Source organism: Rhinolophus sinicus, linkage group LG05 (assembly GCF_036562045.2).
Source record: "Rhinolophus sinicus isolate RSC01 linkage group LG05, ASM3656204v1, whole genome shotgun sequence".
Classification (NCBI taxonomy): Eukaryota; Metazoa; Chordata; class Mammalia; order Chiroptera; family Rhinolophidae; genus Rhinolophus; species Rhinolophus sinicus.
Window position 1 is genome coordinate 143662091 of NC_133755.1, and position 26083 is coordinate 143688173.

Here is a 26083-nt window from a genome sequence, read left to right on the forward strand (position 1 = left end):
ATAGTAAATTAAAGCAGCACCTCATTTAAAAAGAAAACTCTCTTTTCTAAAAAAGCAATGCAACTTGAGCTAAATGTTTTGTAATGTTTAATATATCTAGCAATATTTATAGGAAATAAAATAGTGTCAATCGCACTTTCTGAGAGCATAAGAAAGAATGAAAAACTACCATTCCCTTTAAATGTTAACTTTAGACTCATAGGTTTTACATAGTGACTCTCCTGCTTTTCAATCACAATTTTAAAAATTAAAATTATAGTTATTAACCCCATCTCTAATTAGGTATTTGTTTCAATTTCCTTGTCAGAAAAACATTTTACAAGAGATTTACTAAGTAACAAGATTGATAAATTTTATATTCTACCTTCTTCCATTTTCCCTGGGGTAGGTAGCTAACAAGAAGATGGTAGGATGTCAAAAAATTGAAAAACTCAAGCTCTAGATAATCAAGCATAGTAAAACTCCAAGTAAAATTGAGTAATGAGAAAAAGGTGGGCTTCCACTCAGAGTGTTGAGTGCAAATCCCTGCTCACCCTTTCATTAACTACGTAACCTCAGGCAAGTTATTCAACCCATTTTAATTTCTACATCATGGGTATTCTACATCATGGGTAGAGATTAAAGAGCAATCAAATACAAAACAATGGACAAAAATTAGGTGCCCAGTTGGTACCTTCCACGGATTTTCAAGTGTTAATTACTTCAAGCCTGTTTGTACCTGCTTCAGTTAATGAGAACTTTAGTGTTTATCCATGCAAACCCTAAAAATATTGCTTATAAAACAAAAGAATTCACAATTCAAATTTCCTTCCAAAAAGCGCCTTTTATCTAATTAGCACAGTTTAAGAAATGGATTTTATTGCAAAAAAAATGAAAGTATTATATTAACTTTATGCAAAAATAGGGAGTAAAGTGATAATACATGGCATAAGAATAGTGAGAATCGGGAACCAATCCACAAACTCCACATAGCAAAATGAACAAGACTTTCATAAAAAAATGTGCTGACAAATATATTCTCTCAGATTGGTCCTTTCCTTGCTTGCTTAGAATCAAGGGTGTAGATACTTCAGCTGTGATCTGACTACTTCATCTTTACCTCCTTCAAACCTACTTCCCCCAAAAAAATCCTAAGGAATGCAATGCAGCTAACTCCACCTTCCTCAACTATCATTTTGACCTTACCACTGCAATGATCTCTTCTATCAAATTACAAGTAACTCTCGGAGATTTTATTCCACCAACCAAACTGCCCCAATTGTAACCCAACTCAGAATCTAGCCTACGTAGTCAATCTTCTTAAAAGTTGTACATTTTCCATCTCTGGGATATTTACATGCCACGCTAGGTAACTATCAGCATAGTTTTGGAAATGTTTATAAAAAATGAAAGTATTATAACACTGTGCAAAACCCGAGTGCCAAGATAATAATACATAGCTATCAGCAGCAGAGTAAAAAACGAAACAAACAAAAAACCCAGAAAATAACATCCCTTCTTCCTTTCAAACTCTGCTTACAACTGTCTTCCACAGAGGTTTTCTAGACACTCTCCTGCTGGCTTCATTCCCAGACATGCTCTCCTTTCTACAGCAGCCTCCCACCCCTGTAACACTTAGCATGTACTCTGGCTACATCTGTGGTCGGTGGATTGTATGCTTACATGAACTTTTTGTACTATCCCTCATAAAATAGGAAAAAATAGAAAACATATATATAAATTTATTATATATATGTGTGTGTGTGTGTGTGTGTGTGTGTGTATATATATATATATATATATATATATATATATATATATATATATATCCTCTTGTTATTTCCCTAATACATAATAATTGCAGATTCCTAGATCAAGAATGCATCTCCTGCACTGGGTGTTAATGTGCCCAGAAAAATACTGGATGCTTTCCCTAAAAGAAGTTTATAATCTAATGTAGTCAAATGTACTTTAAATAATAGATAGATGTCAGCAAAGTCATTATATTTCAGTCATAAGTAGCATGTTCCCTTGATCTGAAATAAATCTCTAGAAAGTCACCTCTCTAAGTGAAAGAACAAAGAAACATAATATTTCCTTGTTTCGTGGTTCTAAAAGCTGTGCACCGTCTTTCTTTTTGAATTGCCACGCCATTATATTTGAGAAGATTTGGCTGTTCAGTGCTTAGCTCCATTCATTTCCCTGACATCCTTTGATTCTGGGCTGGCTCCCCAGCCACCATCCTTCCTCCTCTCTGAGGCGCTGCCAGTGCAACTCATTCAGTAGCCATCATCACAGTGAACTCTATCCCAGCAGCTCCAGATGGAAGATGGGGGTAAACAGCTCCCCTAAGATGCTCTCCAATGCGGTGCTATCAATCAGCCTGCAGCTGGGACCAAACCACTCAGTGACTGAGCCAGCGACTTCCTGCCAAAAGCATAGCACGTTTCTCAGTGCCCAGCTTCCTTCAAAAGGGAGATGTCACAATTACATGTTTTAGCATTTAAGAAGTCCTCAATACTTAATATTTATGCCCCATTTCCTGTAACCCTGACTATTAATATAATTCTTCATCTAGGTTTAATTTTTTTTTTTCATTATAACAGGTACCCAAAGTGGTAACTGTATGCACTTTACTTTCCTCTGGAAAGGCAAAGTCTCTTGTTAACTTGCTTCTTTAATAAATCACAGTATGGAAATCAAATACTAATAGTAGGTTATTTTACAACATTAAGCAATGGTAAGCAGTTCATTTTTTTCTGCAAGTGGCAGACAAGGGGTGGTCCTTCTTGAAGCCAAGATCAAAATTGAGAGTGAACAGTTGGAACTCTGCAGCACAAGAGCCTTGGCACTCACACACTGCAGACTAAACATCCTTGTGATGACTGCCAGGGATGCTGGCCTCTCCACCATAATGTGAGCGGGAGGGTGGTGCTATGAGACATCACCATGGACTACATGAGTGAAAAATAACCATCAGTGAAAAATAATAAACTCTGTCTATAATCACATGTTTCCCTGGAAATGAGACCTAGCTGGACAATCAGCTCTAATGTGTCTTCTGGAGCAAGAATTAATATAAGACCCAACCTTATTTTACTATAAGACGGCGGTCTTAATAATATAATATAATATAATATAATATAATATAATATAATATAATATAATACCAGGTCTTATATTAATTTTTGCTCCAAAAGACGCATTAGAGCTGATGGTCTGGCTAGGTCTTATTTTGGGGGAAATACGGTCATATATTCCATTATAAAAATGTTAAACTTAAGTTATACCATTTGCACCTACTTACTAATATTATTTAGGTTAAGCTAATAAAAGTCATTTCCTTGAAATGAAGAATGTTATTTGCATCACATGTTTTGAAGGAGGATGTCTTCCCCCAAATTGTACATATGTTCCCTATTCTCTGCAACTTTCTTCTCCAAGATGCTGTGGGTCTCCCATGTCTCAATGTCTAATTTGCAGATAGCAAGAGAGTTTTCCAGAGGTCTGCAAATATCCTTTGCTGGTTCAATAATGTGATTTCCTTTTCTTCAGTTAAATATGAAAAATTAGCCCACCCACAGATAACAAATGTCTATTTTTACAAACATGTTTCCATTTCTATACACACACATACATGCACACACACACAAACACACAAACACACACACACACACACACACACACATTCCTGCACCCATCTAATTTCTACTTCAAAAGTACAAGGAAATTCTAAGGAATTTAGACATAAAGAGAGTGAAAATGTCACTAATTCCATGTGATTGTGCATGTGTGCTAATGCACATGAGAGATTCCAGGTAGGCGTAATAGCAAACCAGGGAGGTGGCATTGAGTTGAATGATGATAAAGATAGAGAGCTCAGCTTATGGAAACTTGAAAACTGCCCATTTCAGCATCTTCATTTTACAGGTAAGGAAACTAACACCCAGAGACAATGAAATCAATTGCCTCATGGATTCACACTGAATAGGCCCAAGAGTTTTAAGTTATGCTATAGTAAACAGCTGAAAGGAAAACATTGTGAAAATCATTTAAGAAAAATCATTCTGTCAAGAAAGTACATAGTACAGTTATTCATTTCTTCCTAAAATATCTATTGAGCAACTAATATGTTCAAGTAATTATGTAGGTTATGAAAACATGATTGAGTCCCTAGCGATAAAGGTGAGATAAGATAAGCCCAGAAATAATCATAATATAAGCAGACTATAAACACAAGAGGTATGTATTTTAAATGTTACTATGTACCATCCCCACATCAAGCCAATATCCAATTTGGTAAGGGAGATAATAGAATATAAGAAATAAATTTGGGAAATCTCTGCAAGTCTGCTATATACAAACCATTTAGATTCAGGTCAAGTACACATACCACAAGATAATGTACTCAATTTTTTTATATAACTTTTCCATTATGCTTAGTGCCATATATAAAAATAATCTATACGTAAACTAAAATTGCAAATAACTACTTTGAACATGGAAAGTATGCTCCACTTGGTGAATGCTAGATTTTTGTTTTATAAACCCCAAGGTTTTAGATTATGCATACAAGTGAATTGCCTTGGAAATTGATACCTAAAGAAAAGTGTATGCCCTTATATTTTAAAACTTTTTACCAAAAGCCCTGTAAGTTTAAGGTTGTTCAAAAAAAAAAACCTAAGTGCCTTTTCTTGTCTTATTAGGAAGACCACTTCATGGACGGTGTAGATGCCAGACCACTGTGCTATACAACTGAAGCTGAAGCTGGATAATATTGAATGTCAACTATAATTAAATATAGAGAGAGAGGGTGCCAAAAGAATGTATACACACTTTAAGAAAGTAAAACAAACTATTAAAATTTTAATACTCAATATATACCAAAAACAAAAGATGAACACAAGTCACGTTTGACTTCTGCAGTTATAAGAGGTGCTCAGAGTGGTTACCTCAGTGTCCAGACACTTCTGATTATGGTGAACTACTGCTTGAGCAACGTTGACCAAAGTGCCTGCTTGTATACATTTTTATTAGCAACATATGGGATGGAGTACAGCATAGAGAATATAGTCAACGGAATTGTAACAGCTATGTACAATGTCAGAGGGATAGCAGACTGGGGGTTTATCCCTTTGTGAGGGGCATACACCTGAAACTAATAAAAACAACAAACAAGCAAACAAACAAAAACCTATGTCTTTTACTGCTTCATAATGAGGGTTGAGAAAAAGATGACTAGACCTGCATGTAGGGCATCCTTTTATTGGAAGGAAACCAGTAGAAATGGTTTCCTCTTACATAATCTTTTTTCACACTCTCTGACACAAGATTGTACCAAACTGAACTCTCCCTGCTTGAGTATCCTTGTTTGGGAGGTATTTTAACACTTCTAGAAGCCATGAGGTTGAGTTGCTTCTAATAGGCACTGCCACTTGGAATTCTGCTGATTCAGAGCACAAACACCTGGAAAGGTTGAGACCAAAATGCGTGAGAATTCGAGAGTCATTTACAGACTGAGAGGATCTCGTTAAAGATCTTCTATTTATGAAACATTTACATATGGCATCTCTTTTTATCCTCACACAGATCCTGTGAGATGTCAGACAAGTATTAGAATTCCTGCCTCACAGATGAAAAAACAGATCCTTGACTATGATTCCAAAAAAGTTCAGGGGTAAAACTGAGACTCAATTCAAGGCCTCTTGGCTGCCAACTGTTTCTTCTTTCCACCACACTGTATTGAAACAAAGGCAAATTTTGCTCATGATAATAGTTTTAAGTTTTTAAAAATACTTAAAGAGTCTTTTAGGTGCCAGATTGTATATGATTATAGTAAACTGACATAAAAGAAGTGAGCATTCCCTGCTCAGTAAGGGCATTTTCATTGAGGTAAGGTACCAAGATATTTATGGATGGGATCCTGAACGAACAAGTTAATACAAAATAAGTTGCTAATTATAAAACAAGGTCAATAAATCCAATAGGTAAGAGTGAGTGTGAAAGTTTAACCACAAAATGAACTTGAAACAGCCTTTGTGTGAGAATGGATTGATGATTCCCACTAGCACTGGAAAATGGAAATTGTTTGACTTTTTCATTTAAGGAGGGAAAAAAAAAAAAAATTAGAACTGGACAAAGCTCTAGAGATTGATACGCTGCCGAGAAGCCCTATTGCTGTCTGGTTTTTCACAGCTGAAACTCTACAGACACTGTAAAAAGTAGAGCAGAAACGCAATGTGAATTATTGAAGTGGTGCTGCCATTTCCTGAAGCAGCTGGGGTAGTCTGTCCATAAAACATTAACATGACATTTCTGAGTTTTGACAGGTCATTTGGAAGAGAAAGGGTAAAGAATACTCAAGTCTTTTGGTAAGAATGGAGACATTTGTTCAGATAAAAACAAACAAGCACTATGGCTGGTCTGCACACAGGCTTTCACTAAAAAAGCAGGAAGAAAACATGAAAATTTAAAGCCCAACACCGAAATGGATTAAACATGATTTGTTCACTATAATATGAACAGGCAGGATTAGAAGCATCAAATGCTTTTCTCTCTCCCTTTACTTTCTCAAGAAAGAAAGATACCCTGCCGCCTGACCTATGTTCAGCATTTAATTTATGCCTCTAGTAAATAATTGAGCTTCATGTCCTTTGTATACAATGAATTAATGTGTTTATTTATTGTGACTAGAGGAAAACAAAGGATAAAGAGTATTGGTTTCCTCAGCTGATAAACGGTTCATTCCTTTTTCTAATAATGATTTTTCACAGTACTGGCTTATAGGCAGGACCAACCTTGCTTGCATGACAACCATCATGAAGGATATTGGCAAAGGACCATGTGGCAGACAACATGTCCTCCACCAAATAATCACCCCGAGAAGCCAGAATCACTCCTTTGGATATATATATAGGCACTGAAGTTCCAAAAAGTCACCATATTTAGCAATAGCATATTTGTTGTGGTCAACATACCACAGTGCTCTGAGTGTGAATTTATGGGTCTCTAGGTCCATTTCTATGGACATATATAAAAACCCAACTATGTCATTCTTTCTGAAAGAAAAGTTTTATTAATGCTAAAATATCTTCCTCTAGTATAATGTCTATAAAAATGCAAAATCAGGGCATTTATAGAAACAAACTTCAAGACGTGCTGAAATAATTTTGTAGGTAAATGATTTGCCACATTGGCATTAAAATGGACAATAAGGCACAAGGCAATTCTGTAAATTTTCTATATACAAATATAAAAGGTAAGCCAAAGGACAAAGCCCAATTTCAAGTAAGTAGGTTAGTAATGGTTATGATACTAAATGCTAACACTCCACCTGGAAGATTTTCATTTTAATTTTTGTAGTTTATTTTTTTTTTTTTACAAGCTCATTTAACTTTTAAAAAAATGATAAACTGAATTAGATTCATGGTTCCTCCATGTTAGTACACTTTTCTGAGAGTGACACCAAGATAGGTTCATGGAAGCTGTGATTGTTCCATAGAAATCAACTTCAGGGCCAGCCTGGTGGCTAAGGTGGTTGGAGTGCCATGCTCCTAAGCCGAGGTCACCGACTCGATTCCCACATGGGCCAGTGAGCTGTGCCCTGTATAGCTAAGATTGTGAACAACAGCTCTCCCTCAAGCTGGGCTGCCATGGGCTGCTGTGTGCTGCCAGGAGCTGCTGGTGGCCAACATGAGTGGCCAGCAGCCGGTGAGAGCGCCGTGAGTTGCTGTGATACACCGACCAATGACCAGCGATGGACTGCCTCAGCTGAGAGGAGCACAAGGCTCATGATATCAGCGTGAGCCAGGGCTGTGTCCTACACAACTAGACTGAAAAACAACGACTTGAAGGGGGTGGTGGGGGAGGCGGAAGAAAGCGGGGAATAAAAAGAAATAAACTTCAAAAATGTCACTGATATCTTCCAAATAGCCCTGCCTTCCTTAAAGTACTCATTAGGAATCTAAAATTATTTAACTTATTTAGACTCGATGTGGAGTTATTTATACTTCATGCTTTCTCTTCTCTTTGATAAGCATAAACAGAAATGTTCAGAAATTTCAGATTCAGATAGGCCATTTTTTTATCATTCAAGATTATGTTTTCTATGTCATTTCCAATATTTAGTTTTTCTGCTGCTACATGGCACTGCAAGAACTAGAGCTCGGGCCATGCAGCATATCTATGTGTTCAGTCCTGTTCTAGTCCCAGGATTAGTTGGATCCCAAGGCACAAATGACATGATCTCCTGTGTATCGATATTCAGATCCTTGGGTACTCCACCCTGCTTTGCTGACCTCATAGTCCAGTGGCAGTATGAACTTGCCTTGTACCCCAGATCCAAGGATGGGTCTCCTTTCCTCAGCTCCCTACCTGGCTTTCCATTTCCTCCCTTCACCTCCTCCCAAGTTCTGTCCTGGCACTGGAGTCTTACCTGAGTCCCCTCACCTGAGTCCTATCTGAAAAGATCCCTACCGTGTCCAAGTTCCAGCCTCCTCAGATTTGGTGCTGACATGAATATGCTAGTCAGGGCAATGAGTTCTATATGGTATCACTGACATCTTTACATTATATGCTTACGTTTACATGAAACTTATCTCTGTCGGGCTAAAATTAATAATGTTTCATAGTGGGGATGAAGAATTCGTCTTTCTCTCCTTTATGTTTTTTTGGACTTTAGCTAATTCTCTTTTCAGCTTGGCTGACCAAACTAAGCAACTTAGCTTTTTCAAAGTTCACCTTCACATCCAGTCCTCTTCAGCTGCCCTTTGGTAGTTCTTAACAAAGTCCCTTATGCTTTCTTGAGTTTTAATAGCCAACATTACACATAAAATCCAGAGACAGATAGCCCACATACACATAGAAGATTACATTATCTACTATTTGCAATTTATTAATAGGTGTTGCCAAGCATTTCATTGTTGTTCTTGCATGTAGCAGCACACCAATTTATTCAATAAATATTTCTTAAGCATCTACAATGTGCCAGATAATTTAGTGAGCAAAACAGATAGTGATCCCTGCTCTAGCAGAGCTGATATTTTAGCAAAGAGAGATGTACAATAAGCATAGCACAAAAAGAAATTATAGAATAATGAAAAAGTGATAATTGTATAGAAAACAAGGTAGAAGTATAATGTGACTGAGATTGCTGAAGGATGGGGAAGAACTATTAAGAGAATCAACTAGATTGATTACAATCCATATATGTATATGATATGTGAAATGCAGTATACATACATATACACATATATAAATGGGATAGTTTTCTCATGTAATGCAGACAAAGTTATCAGTGTAGGGCTAATATGGGAGTCTATGTTGTAATCAGTACCCAAGGCTCTTCTCTCTTTCTGCTTGCCATCTTCATGGTCCTAATTCAGAGGGCCACCTTGTGGTCACAAGATAGTCACTATTCTCCTTCCATGATGTCTACATTCCAGATAAAAGTAAAGAGAGTCACAAAAAGACACTTGCAACTGAATAATCCTGTCAGTAAAGATTCTTGGTTGTTTCTCATTGACTCTTATATCTAAAGGGAAGTTGGGACATTTTGTTAGCTAGTTTGATAGTCACTCATTGATATAGAGATTCTTTTAGTGAAAAAAAAAGGGGGGGGGCAGTGGATAATGGATAGGCAATTAACAATTTCTGCCACAGTAGTTTTAATATAAAGTTGTAACTATTCTTAGCCTTCTCTATCCTTGAGTCCTAAATCATAGTATAAACTTGAGTATTAACTACTCGGTTGTTGTTTTTCCCCTCCAATTATTGCCTTAAACATTCACACAAAGAACCTAAAAGTCATTTTTCCCACTCATATGGCCAGTTGACTTCCTGTTGAAGTTTATTCCACTCATTTGGCATTGTGTCCCCAGTCTCACCTAATTGCTTAACTGTCACAAATATTTGATATTTTTCTTAGTAAAAAGCATAGGAAAAACTTTCACATGACTGCCTGCTGAATTTATTATTGATTTTTAACAACCAACATCACCATGTATTGTGGAAATTTTCTATAAATTTTAACATAGAATTTGTTAAAATGTGTAAAATTTCAAGTTTAGTGACTACCAGATCCTTTATAATTAAGGATCTCCTCAGCTGGATTTTTGCCTAATGGGAATTAGACATCTCTCAGCATTCCCAGCCCAGCTATAACACTTTCTAATTTTCTTGTTAAATGTTACATTTTTATGTCAGTATATTGCTTATATGACTCTTGTTTTACAAATCCTCGAGAAAAATTTTAAAAAGATAATGTTTACTTAGCTGTGTAAACTAAAATATAACTGATAGTTTTCTCTTTTTCATTTTGGAGAAAGAAGAAAGCAAGCAAACCAGTGAGAGACAAAAAAGAAAGGAGGGAGAGATGGCTACATAGATACGTAGATGAGGCTATAGAAAGAGATGGAAATGCAGGTGCGAATAGAGATAAAGATAGAGAGATATATCCTGAGTACATTGCCCGCTCTAGCTAAACAAACTGTTGGTAAAAGGAAGAGGTACTACTGTTCATTATTATTTGACACAGACAAGCATGACATGACGTTTTGGCCACTAAGTTCTTGGTTCGTTAACTTATTTGTTAAACAAAAAACATGATCCTTTGTTTAACCTAAGGCCAAAAGACTCACAAAACTACCAAAGGAGAGAAATGGATATCAACACTGAAAGAAATGGAAACAAGAATGAGGAGACGGAGGACAGAAAGTGTAAAAGAGAAGATGGCAGAAAAGAAGAGACCAAGGAAATTCTAGAGGGTTGAGTAAAGTTTTCTTGTCATATCCGCACTTCACTTAGGAGGTGGGCTGTTTGATTTTTCAGCTTCACCTGATTGTTACCATTTCTTCTAGAGTAACCAAACTAGCCAACTCTGAGAGAAATGGTGCCCCAGCTGCACAGCAGTGACCAGAGAAATAGTCCTGAGACACAGATGAAATCAGTCAAGGACTGACTGCTTCAGATATTCATCTACCACCACCCTCCACTAGATTCTTCTATTCCTCTTCTCCCCCTGCTTTAAATAACTGTACATGAAGCAGCTATAAATACAAAGTGGACTGTGTCAAGGTTACTAGTAACTGAGATAAATTTTTCCCCTCAGAAGCAAGATAACACAATGATGGAAGCCCTCGACTGAAAATCTGAGGCCAGCTGGTAGTCTTCCATCTACCACTTGCCAACCTGCAAGTCACTCAACTTCCTTGACAAAGATTTTAGCTATAAAGTAGGACAAATTATTTGAAAGAGCAAATAACTTGTGTATTAAAAGCTCTTTGAAAAATATATACTTGTACAGCAATTTGACAAATTAACAATAATGAAATGGCGAATTAAACAGTGGCTTCTGAATGTGTTAAATGTAATGCCTTAGCAATTGCATAAGGTCTTTGGGATTAGTAATACAACAAAAGATAAAACTGAATGTTATCATAATTGTAATCCTAAAAAAACTAAAGTAAAAGTTCTTCAAAGTAATATGTTTCTCTTGGGTTTTCTTAGTAGAAAGAAGATAGAAAATCATAGCTATGTGAAGAAAAACTAACTTTGTGGGTTTTATATGTGCTTTTTCTTGTTTGCTTGAGAGACAAGTTCAAGAAATGATGGCTACAGAGTTACATTTCCTGCAGGCCAAAATTGGTTAAATTATATTTTCAGTAACTAACTCAGTACCATATGTGTAGGCTGTTGCTTCTCTTATAAGGTAATAAAGAATTCAACTCAAGTGTTTGACTATCATGACACACCCTCAAATGCTAGTGATTAGTATAATCACTTTTGTTAAAGAATGAAATATATGCAAGATTGTGTTTAGTGTATTTATAATTACTGACATCAAAGGGAGTGCTTGGGTGAGTCCAGCTGAGCCGTGTGAGAGACAGCATCCTGCTGTGAGGCGACAGTCATTTGGATCCTTCTTTTCCAGGGATAGAGTGCCCCAGTTGGTATTTGAAGGGTTCCTCATTGTTATGACTTTTTCTTGCCTCCAGGACAGTCCCTTCCGCAGACCCCCACTGTGAGACCCTCCATCCTGCAATGAGCCATCTGGAAAGGAAAGGCTGGCCCCAACTCCCTCTGGAAGTTGTTAGCTCTGTCCCACAGTTGGCGCCTAGGGGCTCCTGGGAGTTGACCTCTTCACAGTCTTTCTTCCCATGTCAGGAAGCTGATTGTACCCTTCTTACTACACTGTCAGCTTCTACCAGTTCTCCAAATTACAGGACAAATCTCCAAAGCACATATGGGCTTCCCATGGGAAAGGCAGGCTGCTACCCTGAGATTCCTCTTTAATGAGCATGAGGATATTGTGGCTTAATTTAAAGGGGAAAAAATACCACCTTGTTTTCTTTACGTAGCTTTTGAAAATAATTTAAAATCTGAAATACATAGAAAGAGAATGAATAATAGAACAAGCCAAATAAATCTTTAAGTAAGCAGTCTATGACCATGAGCTTTGGAGACAGAAAGGCTTGTGTGTTCCACCATTGACTAGCTGTGTGATCTCAGGCAAGTTTTTTACCTAACCTTGCTGCTCCTCAGCATTTTCATCTGTAGAAGATGTGTGTGTGTTTGTGTGTGTGTGTGTGTGTGTGTGTGTGTGTGTGTGTGTGTGTTATTAGAAGATTCATAGAAGCTAGTTAACACAGAACTATCACTTAGTACAAATATAAAAGACTATTGGTGATCCTCTACCTCATTCATTCACAAAACACATTTTACAAGAACGTATTTAATATTCCTCCTAGGTAATAAGCTCCTGTATGAAGTTCTGGGGAGAAAAGGCAAACAAAAAAACCTTCTTCCTCTCAAAGAGATTCTTTCTTTGGGGTGATATGAGGCTAGAACAGTCCTAGGGCAGGTTTTAACAACCATCTTTCACATTATTGAACTGAAGACTGTCAAGTATCTGATTTTAACTCCTTACAGTATGTTTAGATTCCTTGTCTTTACTATTCTTACAAAAAAAAAAAAAAAAAAATTCCCTCACCTCTCCATAATAAGACAGTTCTATACAACAGCCCTTAGAGAAAGTTCAAATTTCAACAAAATGAGAGTGCTTAAGGCCTTACCAATTACAAGGCTCTTTTCAAATCCTGATCAACACCTTTTGCAAACAGCGTTTTTCAAGTTCACTCACTTCAAGATGGATCCATCTTCCATGCTGCTTAGTATCATGAGGTCTCCTCTCCTTTTCCTGAGTTTAATGGCACTGTTCCTCCCCTGCTAACCATCAGGCAATGGGGGAGGTCATCCTAAATAGCACTTGTATAAAAGACAACTTGAAATTTTGATGTGTTGGGAAACGGGTGTAAAGGTCGCACCCTGCTTTTCTCCTGCAATGCAATTCTTGTGAAGGACAGAGTTCTACCATAATCCCCCCTTATCCACAGGGGATACATTCCAAGACCCCCAGTGATGTCTGAAACTATGGATAGTACTGCAACCTTCACACACTACGTTTTTCCTTTACATACGTACCTATGATGAAGTTTAATTTATAAATTAGGCACAGTAAGAGATTAACAATAATGACTAACAATAAAATAGAGCAATTATAATAATATACTTTTTAGAAAATTATGTGAATATCATCTCTCTCTCTCAAAATAGCTTATTGTGCTGTACTCACCCTTATTCCTGTGATCATGTGAGATGATAAAACTGAGGCAAGTGATGAGATGAAGTGGGGTGAATGACACAGGCCTTATGATGTAGCATTAGGCTACTACTGACCTTCTGGTTATGCGTAAAAGCACTGTACCACTTCTCTGGCATATCTGAACTGCCAGCATCACGACTCGTGCACTCTGGGGTCATTGTCAAGTAAAATAAGAGTTGCTTGAACACAAGCACTGAGGTACCATGACAGTAGATCTCATAATCCAGATGGCTACTAAATGACTAAAGGGTGATACGCTAATGAAGGGGCACTTTATGTCTGGAGTAGGACTGTGTGAGATTTCATCACTTTACTAAGAATGGCATGCAATTTATAACTGACTAATTGTTTATTTCTGGAATTTTCCACTTAATATTTTCAGTCTGTGATTGATTGTAGGTAATTGAAACCGTGCAAAGTGAAGTTGCAAATAAGGGAGGGACTGTTGTATTTTAAAGTCAATGTTTTTTTTTGTTGTTTTTTTTGTTTTTCCCTATATATACATACCCTGATTATGTGCCCACTCTTATTTCCCACAGCACTGTCAAGTAGCCATGCAGCCTTTCTCGGCTTGAACGTGAAAACTTCCATGAAGGCCCACTCCCTCTTTCATCAGCTAGTCTGCTGGAAACATCTTTCTTATACTGAGTTCAGGGTGGACATTTCTTATCACATATCCTGCCATCCCTGCTCTGACCTTAATGCTCCCAAGAAGATCTGCTTGATGTACCTCATAACACAACCTACTCTCTGTCATCTGAGTCTTACCCTCCCTCTCTGTGGATTATCCCTTTTTCCCCTTCCCTTGCCTTCTTTATATTAAAATTAAGCTCAGGTATGTCATTCTCCAGGAAGCTAACTATGACCACCTCAAATATACATACACACTCATACATACGCCTTCGTCCCAGGCTTGTTCAGCACTCTCCAAATTGCCTACGTCTGTCTCTAGTATTGTGCTCATTTCCTTACACTGTGATCATCTCTGGGTCTGACACCCTGATTCAAAGCTGTGAACCTCTTAAAAGCTTAAGCCGTGTCTAATTCCACTTGATAACCCCAGTACCTGCTACATAACAGTCTCTCAAACATGTTTGTTGAAAGAACAAATTGTTTTTTTCTCTTCCCATAATTGTCATTCATACATTGTATTTTGATCACATAGAACTGAAACAGGAGTAATTCTTTAACACAAGTCATTAGTACATTTGAGGAGAGATATCATTTCATGTCATATCACTCACATATTCATGCATTTGTTCATTTGATCAGTAAATATTTAATTGATAGTCTTCTCCATCACAATTATTATTGCAGATACAATGGAAAAGAACAGACAAATGAAGTGCAAACCCTATCATTAGAAGACTATAACTATGGATAGTGGCCCTGGATCTTACTGACTCTGTTATAAATTTCAACCATCCACCTCACCAGTCTCATTTTTAAAAATATTTTTTTTAATTTGGTAATACATTCACCTGGTCAAATAAAACTACATTTAAAAGGGTACATTGAGAAACTTTATTCCTACCCTGTCCCTGTCTACTCCATGTCAACTCTGCATGCTATGAATAATCAGATTTTTAAATTCCTTTTTATTATTTTGGAATTTTGTTATGCAAGTGAAAACAAATATGATTATATATTTGTTATTTACTTAGTCTCTCCATTCCACAGATAAAAGGTAGCATGCTGCATATACTGTTGTGCACCTTCATTGTTTTGTTGAACTGTATATCCTGAAAAGCTTTCCCAATTAGTATACAGAGAGTGTCCTTATTTTTTTTCATAACTGCAGAGTCTCCCATTATGAGAATGCATCATAGCTTAATTAGTGCCCCAATTATGGACTGTTCTCTCTGCCCCAGTTTTAAATATTTCACATACCAAATTATAGACTCTCTTGAGCTGGATCCTATACTCTCCCAATTCATTAAACATAGGTTTGCATTAACTTTAAAGCAATCATGTTACCCTTCTGGCATCATTAATATTTTAGCTTTTTATCAAGTAAAAGATGCTAATCTTTTCCACGTGAAATGGTATTAAGTCATTTTCCCTCCATGCTGTACTTTAAATGATTTATTTTAGTATAAAGGGAAAATTTTGCATTTATCACCACTAAACTTCATTCAGTTTATTTCAATTCATCATTCCCACATTCCAAAATGAATTGTTGAATCTTAACTCTATTATCAATCATATTAGCTACTCCTCACAGATTGGCAGTATGCACAAATTTGATAAGTGTGTTTTCTATTTTTACGCAAATAATTGATCTTCTCACTCTACCACAATAAATCTCTTTCCCAAAGGATGAGATCTCCTTCTTCATTCCCACAACTTTCTCTTCTTCCTGGGTTTTATTCCTTCTAGGATTCCTGGTCCCAGGCTTCTCAGCTAGTCCTGTTCTCTCCACAGCACCTTCTCTGTTCCCTCTCCACTCATATTACTCATATCCTACCCTCAGAATCCTTCCCTTCCCTCTTATATCCACCTTCAAGAAAGTCCCCTGGATCTTGCTAACATCCTAATTTATTTTTTTTTCCTTCCACAGGTCAATTTCTCAAATACACAATCTGCACTTCGAGTTTCTATCTTTTCCCCTCTTGTTTGGGCCACCACATGACTCAAAAAATGACCACCAAATGATCAATATATTAGTCACCCCTGAGTCACCAGACTCCTCTGCATTCTCCACAGTTGTTGAAACATCAGCAGTTTGGCAACACAGGGCTCAGAACCTTCCAGTCATCTGACGGTTGTGGATTACCAGCTGCCTGCTCTGGTCAGAACCTCCTCCGTACACTCACCACACTTCCGGTTGTCTTACTCCCATTCAAACTCACTCAACAAGTTTGTGGCCCATTCTTTCAGGTAATAAGACTGAGTTCTAAACAAATACACCGAAACAACGCCACGTGACCCCCTTCAGAGCAGTCATCTTTGTATAGTATGCATTTGTTCCAGTGATATGGCCATTGCTCAAAATATTTTAGCAACCTGCCTGTGGTACATTCTTCTGTGTAATTTTAGTGGTAGCAAATCTCTTTCTCTTGAAGAGTATATTTAAATTAACATTTTAACCAAAAGTTATTTGAAAAGGTGAATATTTTAATTTGGCTAATCATGTTTTTAGTCAAGAACAAAGTAGCTAACTTACATTGTAGAAAAATTTCTTGTGAAATTGTTTTAGAAGGAAAGTCGAAAAGAGGGATAAAAAAGTATTTTTTGAATAATGACAGTATCTTTATTAAATTAATCATAGCTTTTTTTAAAGGAGACTACCTTGAAAAGGAGACTACCTACAACCCTTTTGACCTATATTGTTTGGTTTGTTTAAAAATAAAGTCCTTCGGGCAGACGGGTGGCTCAGTTTGTTAGAGCACGAGCTCTGAGCAACAGGGCTGCTGTTTCGATTCCCACATAGGCCAGCAAGCCATGGCCTCCCCAAGTAGAATGAAGTCAATGAGCTGCTGCTGAACTCCTGGGTGGTCAGATGGCTCAGTTGGTTGGAGCACAGGCTCTCAATCACAAGGTTGTCAGTTTGACTCTCGCAAGGGATGGTGGGCTGCACCCCTAGCAACTAACAATGGCAACTGGACCTGGAGCTGAGCTGCGCCCCCCACAACTAAGATTAAAAGGACAGCAACTGACTTGGATGGAGCTGATGAGTCCTAGGAAAAACACACTACTGTTCATTCCCCCAATAAAAAGTCCTGGAAATACACACAGTTTCCCAATAAAGGCCTGTACCCCTAAAAAATAATTATAAGAAATAAATAAAATAAAGTTCCTCTACTTACCTAACTGGAATAATGAAACTAACATCCCAACTTCCCTAATACCACCTATAATGAGGACTGAGGAGAAAATGCCTCTGATCTAAAAATTTCTTAGTCCCAATAAGCCTTCACATAAATTGTATGAAGCTAAAGGAACAGTGATTGACAAGCATGTGGCCCAGTAATGGAATGGTTCTTATTGCCAGAAGGCCCAAGAAGGATCTAGAATGATCACTAGAGCTGTGTGGGGATAAACAAAAGGCACTGACACTGCTCTACATATTGACTTGAAATCATATCTTTATTGTGAGATCCAATGAACTATGGAGCAGCTAAGAAAATGTTTGTTCTCTTATGGATTTAACATAAACTATAAATTAATGATGGCACTGGCCTTTAGTCATGTGGGGAAGGACCTCATGTCATTGTTTTGTTTTGAAACAGAATCAATAGGATATCTATATATAGATATATGAGCATATATCTATATATCTATCTAGATGATATAGATATAGACGATAGAGATAGAGATAGAGATATATAGAGAAAGAGGTGGGAAATTGGCTGCTCACACAATTATGGAGAAAAGCTAGAGAGCTAATGATGTAGTTCCAGTCCAAGTTCAAAGGCCTAAGAAACAGCTGATGGTGTAAGTTCCATTCTGAAAGTCAGAAGGCTTGAGACCCAAGAAGAGTCAAATTTTCAATTTGAATCCAAAGGCTTGAAAAAAACCAATGCCCTAGCTCAACCAGTCAAGCAGGAAAAATTTCCTCTTATTCAGTACTTTTGTTCTATTCAAATCTTTAATCAACTGAATGAGGCCCACCCACACTAGAAAGGGCAATCTGCTTTACTCAGTCTACTGAGTCAAATGCTTTCTCATTCATAAACATCTCACATGAATACCCAGAATAATATTTGACCACCCTGTCTGGGGACCCTGTGGCCCAGTCAGGTTGACACATAAAATTAACCATCACAAAAATGTATTTATTTATATTTTTAAAATGTGGATTTTTAGCTTCTCTTGGCATAATTCAAATTGCACGGCAACGCTGGAGACTCCTTCTCATGTAGTAACAAAATATGAAAACAAGCAGAGGTTGTCACAATCCACATGTATCTCCCTATGACACTGTGCCCCCCACACTCACTTGATTTTCCTGGCTGGCCTTAGCACACATTTGAATTTGAGATCCCAAGTTTAAGCCGTATTGTTTATAAAAGTCTATGTTGGTCTTTGGGAGAGGTGTGTGTGTGAGTGTGTGTGTGTGTGTGTGTGTGTGTTCCTGTAGCTGTTATTTTGACAATGAGAAAAACTAAGAGACATAAACACAACTTATATTGATGGACAGACCTCAAAGGAGAACTGAAACTGGCGAGCACATGGTCACTCTAATGAGTTCTAAAAGATTTGAAATACCAAGATCTTTTCTCCCATCCCTGACTAGACTGAGGTGCAAAGAGTAACAAAAGCCACCCTAGACTGTCTTACTGGAATTCCCAGGGCATTATTCTAGACTGAATTATGCAGACACAAGAACATGTTATGTTTGGGGGGAAAATAGATATTGAGAAAGAACAATAAGTCCTAGATCTTTTTCATTGACTGAAATAGAAGTGATTCTGAAAATGAGTAAATACCCTAGGAGATTGATTACTATGTACTTTTTTAAAACATTGATTTCTCAGTCTTTAATTTCAGATAAATATTGGCTGTTTCTTAGTGCTGAGAAGCATAAGTAAAGATGAAACACTGAGCCAGAGAGCAGCTTTGAGCTAGAGGGAAAGAAATTCAAACTCCATTTCAAAGTAGTGAACCCAAATACTGAATCAATTAATGAGTGGTTTTCACCTACGTAGGTGCCTGGGTTCCTCCTACAACTCCTTCCGTTATTCACTAGTAACCCTCCAAGGGAATGTATATAACTTCATGTTAAACTCTGATGGTCTCTAAGTTCCCTGAAGGAAAAAAGCATATCATATTTTATTCCCATAGCTCTTAAAACGGGATTTTCACAAAACAATAGCTCAATAAATATATATGAAATAAATAGACTTAATTTCCTTCAATATATTCCTCATAGTTGAGTACAACACTTAAGTTAGCAAAAGAGCTGCTGACTAAAGGAAATGAAATTATGATAGGTAATCACACACACACAGAGTTAAAACACCTTCCCTTGTTTTTATTTAATCAGCATGGTAAATGTAGGAAGAGAGAGTCGATTCTCATATTTATAAATTTGTTCTCGGTCACATGTCCATAATCCTTTTGTAATACATACTAATTGAATTTTCCAAATATTTATAGATTCATAAATTAACATGTTCCCCCACGCACAACTAACATGTTCATCCAATTCATAGGTGAGGGCAATGATACACATGGCATCTCTGATTACTCCATGTGCAGAAAATAGTAAAAAAATTAGAAAATCAGGTACAGAAGACCCACATTGAAAAAATAGGAAATTAAGGGTAAAGAGAACAGAGCTAGATTGCAAAGCACTCTAATGATATTGTTTTCTTGGTTGGAATTGTGAGGACTTCAGTAGTTTTGATAAAAAGGTACTAACATGATGAATTGGTTTTCTAAGGAAGAAATAATCTGGCAGCTCTTTCAGACTGTTGCCTTCTGAGGCAGAAAGGAGAGTAACCCAGTGATGGGGGTGGGGGAAGAAATGAGTTTGCATTCGGGTATTGCTGGTGAGAATAGAAAGGCAGTCACACATACAAGAGATGGTTTGAAGGGACAATTGACAAGGGTTCATGCCTGAGAAAGGGAATGAGAGAAAAAAAGGATCGAGTATAATATGGAAGTTTCTACCCTGTGGGGTTGAGATTATGAGAATCCTATTGATATAATAAGACTCATAGAATTAGAAATGATGCAATTGGTCCTGGATCCGCCAAATCTGAGATGACAATATGACATAGCTTCTCTCTGCTCCAGTTTCCTCCTCTATAAAGTGGAGAAAATAGCATCTGTTTTTAAGATTTTAATGAAAATCAAATGAGATAATGTACAGCATTTACAACAGTGTCTGATACACGGCAAGTATAACCTAAGTCTTTGTTCAACATATAAATGTGCATCTATAAAAACTTTCAGATATAAGAAGGGGATTTAAATATGAGGTCTTCTACTTAGATATAGATTTAAGTATCCTGCCTTAGGCCCTTGGTATTTGCTGATTTTTTTCTCCTGTCCTTCAAATGGCTAGCTTACTTCTAATCATTGATGTCTTAACTCATTTGTTACCCTCACAGGAAAATATATCCATATCTAAATTAGCTCACCCTCCAATCCCCACATCTGTCTGTCCTTTATACCATCCTATTGCTATTATAAATCTCACCACAAATGGTAGTTGTTGTTTTTACTATTGGTTTACAGGCTTATTGACTATGCCCACACACTAGGATGTCAGCTCCACAAAGACAAAAACATTATCTGTTTTGTTCACCACTAAATCTCTACCACTTAACATGATTTCTGGTACTCAGTGAGAAGTTGCCTCCGTCAGGATCCAAAGTGTAGGCAGGATTAAGGGACTCAAAGGGACAGAGTTGGGGCAGCCAAATGGCTCAGTTGGTTAGAGCGAGAGCTGTGAACAATGGGGTTGCTGGTTCGATTCCCACATGTGGAGAGCTGCGCCCTCCACAACTACATTGAAGACACCTAGCTGCCTCTGAGTTTCCGGAGGGGCTGCCGGATGGCTCAGTTCGTTAGAGTGTGAGCTCTTAACAAGGTTGCTGGTTCAGTTCCCACATGTGTTGGTGGGCTGTGCACCCTGCAACTAAGATTAAAACTGGCAGCTGGACTTGGAATGGGGCTGTGCCCTCCACAACTAGATTGAAGGACAACCACTTGGAGCTGATGGTCCCTGGAGATGCACACTATTCCCCAATATTCCCCAATTAAAAAAAATAATATTTTTTTAAAAAAAGGACAGTCACACAAACTAGCAACAGAAGGAAGCTGCCGTTAGTTAACGCCAGATGCAAAGGAGCAGGAGGAGGAGATGATGTTACCTGAGCCAGAGGTCTGTGGTGGTGGAGAAGGAGCCAGCCTAAAGAGCTGAAAGAAGAGAAATAATTATCCCAACTCACTTTCCTCCCATCCTTCCATTGTCTAAACCCAACCAAAGCAAGGCAAACAGCCAGGGTGATGCAGCTTATGGAAACCCGTCTCCTATGGCACAAAGCAGGGCAGAGAAGAACCTGAGGACAGGCAGATACTAACCAGCACAGTATTCAAAGAATATACCTAGTTGTGAAATCCCCATAGTGATGATATTTCAAGCCAAAATGGTGGACCAGAACTTTAGCAGAAGTGTATTTAGAAATGAACAGAAAATGCACAAACAAATCTTAAGAAATGCCAAGTTTTAGGGAAAAAGAAAAGAAAAAAGAGTATGAAAAGAAGAAACATGACATTTGCTGAGGGCCAACCCATTTTTTCCTTGCTATTTTTCATGTGCTGGTTCTGTAATTTTATTAGTGAATATTTTCAATAACCAACTTTCCTATCCCACATTTTAATTGAGACAAATTTTGCATCTGTTTTGATGCTTATGCTATTCATTTGACTTCATTAGGAGGTAGAGATCTGCCTTTGAGTCCATTGGTTAATAAATAAATAAATAAATAAATAAATAAATAAATAAATAAAATAAAAAGGGAAAAATTTGTTCATAATCACTATATGTCTAAGCAAATTACTCTCACTACTTTTAAAGGCAAACTTGGAAAAAGGTGAAGTAATTAAATATCAAAATATACTGCTTTATCAGAGAAATCAGAAAAGCAAGAGAGTGAAAAATCACGAAAAACTTTTAAGTATACAAAAGAGGGAGGTCAATTTTCAACCTGAAGATTTTAAAGAGAAACTTCCCTGGTCTGAAATGGAGTAGGCTATACACTGAGTAATTCTAGGGGAATCATACCTATAGAGCACAATTGCTATCTAGAGCACAATCCTTACACAGAGTTAATTAGAAGTCCACAAAGTGTTGGAGACTCACAGTCCAAGATAGGCTCTAAATTTCTTAGCAACGAGATCTCATAAGGCCCTTCTCAGCTTTGGTCTACTAATCAGATGTTTAAAAGATCACAGAGATTTGTTGTGGTTGTTGTTGTTGTTGTTGTTGTTGTTATAGCCACAGAAATACTGCAGTTGGTAAATCTCAGATCCTCCCAATAGAACTGACTGAAAAGCTTGACTAGACATCAGTAGGGTTGGTATTTTCAGTTTCTCTTTAAAAAGACCTAATTGCCAGCAGTGCCCTAGTAGCTCCCTTAATGTAAACTATGATAAGCTCAACTTTAAAACATTACATTTTTTGCAAAACTATTAAACATAGGCATTTAGATCATTTCACATGAGCTCTTTTTAAAATGTTTCTAGAAATTTTCTAAGATGAGAAAAAAATCTGGTAATCTTTATTTAACCAAAAGATGGAATTGTCAAGTCTCTGTTTTCAGGCATAGGGATGGTGAGACTGACTTTAAAACAATCATCCCCTTGAAATTTGGTTTTAGAGAAAGTTCACCCATATGGCAGTGTGAGTAGACAGAGTCTTTTAGAACTTAGAAGATTGACTACATAATTAGAAGCATTTTAGCTCCATTTCACCTTTATATACTCACAATATTGCCCTTCTGGTTATGGAAAGTACAGGATTCAGGCATGAATACTGGGTCAGAGTAAGGTTAACATATAAATAACCTTTGGAATATGGGGCCGAGACTTTTTGTTTGCCCCTTTAGTCTCAGGGCCTAGAAAACACCTAGCACATAAGTACTTAATAAATAGTTCCTGATTGAAAAATGAATGAATGAATGATCACTTTAAGTTTCTCTAAAACATCCATCTCCAAAATCGGGAAGCACTAAGAGTGAATCATCCTGGGACCTTGAGTGAAGATTTAGCCTGAGGGTAGCTGAATTAGATTATAATGATACATTTATTTGACCTGAAATTTTATTTTATGGTTCAGGAAGTACTGCTTATAAAACCAGCCCATAGTGTGGAAACATCTCAGTCTAAGATTTGACAGAGTATTTCCTATCCTGACTTTTAAGTCTCCTTGAATTATTAAATCACAAACCTGACAAGATGATATCAACAATAGCAGGCTTCACGTGTACTTAATTTTTTTCTTAGCATGAATGAAAATTGAGACAACAAATTTCTTCTTTTATCTAGTTTATATAAGTGACACCATCCGTCTTCACACTAAATTCTGTCTCTGTTGATTCCAAGAACAGGTAACTTCTTTGATTTCACATTGAGAGAAGGGAATGGAGAGAAAGAATCCTTGAAATATTCAGCCCTGAAAAAAAATGAATTTAATCCATTTGTTTTTATTTATCGTGGAAGCCTATATTCAGATGAATGAGTCAGGAACTCTATCCTGTCTTTTCCTGTAGAAAGTTTTCAAGGAAAGATTCAGTACCACTGGATTATTTGTAGAAAACAGAGCTGTGAGTAGATGACTAGTGGAGATTATTTTTTGGTTTGGTTTTCAGGCTACCTTCTTCACATTTACTCTATGGCACTAAATACATGATGTCTTGAGGCAGAAAGTTACACCACTTGGCCACCAGACACCAACTGATGTGGGTATAAACAAATTACACAGCCTTCAGAATTCCCTTGGGGAAATGTTTAACTGGCCATCGCTGAGAAGCCAGAAGCTGTAATTTTAGCTGTGAAACTTTTTCAGTTGTCTCACTCCTTCATTTATTCATGCAAATAGTATATATTGATTGCCTACTATGTACCCGTATTATGCTAAAAGTTGATTCACCTGTGATGTGTGGCTAGCTCCCTCTGGGACAAGGAAATTGCTGCAAACTGCAAGGGGGTTCTGTTCAGGAGCAGGAACTAGATTCAGCTTAATGTTGTTCATAACCTTCTGTGTGCTGGCCATTTCATATTCACTGTTCCATGTGATACCCCCATTTTAGGAAATGTTAAAATGTGATTAGGGTAATCAATTAGTCAGCTTTATAACAGTTAGAGAACAGGCCTTCTCCTCCTCCACATACTGAGTTCTCTCTACCAAACCTCATTCTGCTGCATTTATTGCCCTAGGCCGGCCTCCCTGAATCAGCACTTTCTCTGCCACATTATTTGCCAGACTTGCAGAAAATGTGAGGCAAATAAACATATGTTTTGAGGGTCAAAAAAATTCCAAAAATCTGGAAAGAAAGATTAAATTTTTAAAATAGGAATTCAAATTTTTAAATAAGAATCAGAAAATCAGTATAATAATTTGAGAAGTATGGCAAATAAAGGTAGGTAAAAATAAACACAAAACTATTTTTTAAGATTTTGACGAGATAAAGGGATCCTTAAGAACTAAACCAAATCTTTAATAGACTGAAAGAGTTAAAAGCTAAAGATGTAAAACTAAATTCTTTCATGTCTTAAGAGAGGGGTCACAGGTTGAAAACCCTAATTAGAATTTCTGGGACAAAGATCTTCGGAGCTTGAACTCAGATTAGAACCTTATACAGAGTATACCAATATTTTTTTCAGACTAGAATATAGCTCCTTGGCTTAGCATGCAATTCCTTTCAAAAGCTGGTGTTAACCTTCTCTTCCAACTTGGATCAACCCTCCAATTTTATTTCAGTATGTCTCCAGAGCCCTCATAAAGGCCCATGCCTGTCTGGTCACAGTACTTGCCACACTATGTTATAGTCATTGGTTATTTATATATATTCCCCATAGACACATGACCACCTTGGAGGACAAAGACTGGATCTTCACAGCTAATATGTGTTGAGTGCATATATATCCCCATTTTTCACGTAAGAAATAAAAGAGATTAAGTAATATGCTCATGGCTAACAACTAGTAACTAGAATCTAGAATTCAAATCCAGTAAGTCTAGCTCCAAAGCTTTACCATGTAACCACACAGGGCTTTTTCTATAATTCATATTCTTATACCCAAGCCCTAGCCTGGTCCCTATATGGAGCAGGTGCTGAATAAGTGTTAGACTGATGACTGAGTGAGAGCCCAAGCCGTTCCTCCTCTACCACTCCCCTACTGCGTTATATCTCAACCTTCATAGCAGATTTACTGCCAAGACTAAAATTAAATTAGATTGCTTTCCTTAACTACACCCTGACTAACTTGTGAAGGGAGACAGCTCAGAAATATATGATGTGGCAAGGGGATAGCAGTCCAGAACTAAGTTCTCCACACATAATCCACTGAGTGGTATTTGAAAGTCGGCTGTCTTTGATAACATATACTTAGATCCAAATATCCCAAGATCTTCATGAAATATTCATGGATTTATGTTCATGAAACCTTCATTGCAATTCATAAATACTAACAATAATATTTTACCAAGAGCAAAAAAAGACTTATAGAATTAAGTGATTTGATTTGGCAAAGATCTGTCAGTAAATCTCTGGCTAAGACTGAAATAGAGACTGTAAATCTTACTATGTAGTCTCAAGAGGGAAGAACTTGTTTTCTCCCACTAGCTCACCATCTTGCTGCCTAACTACATTTTTCTTCTTCCTGGTTCCCTTTTTCTATTTTTCTTTGATCTCACTCTACCCTCTGCCAAACATAGGGAATATGAATTAGGGAAAACAGGACAACTCCGATAGGGTCCATAAAGAA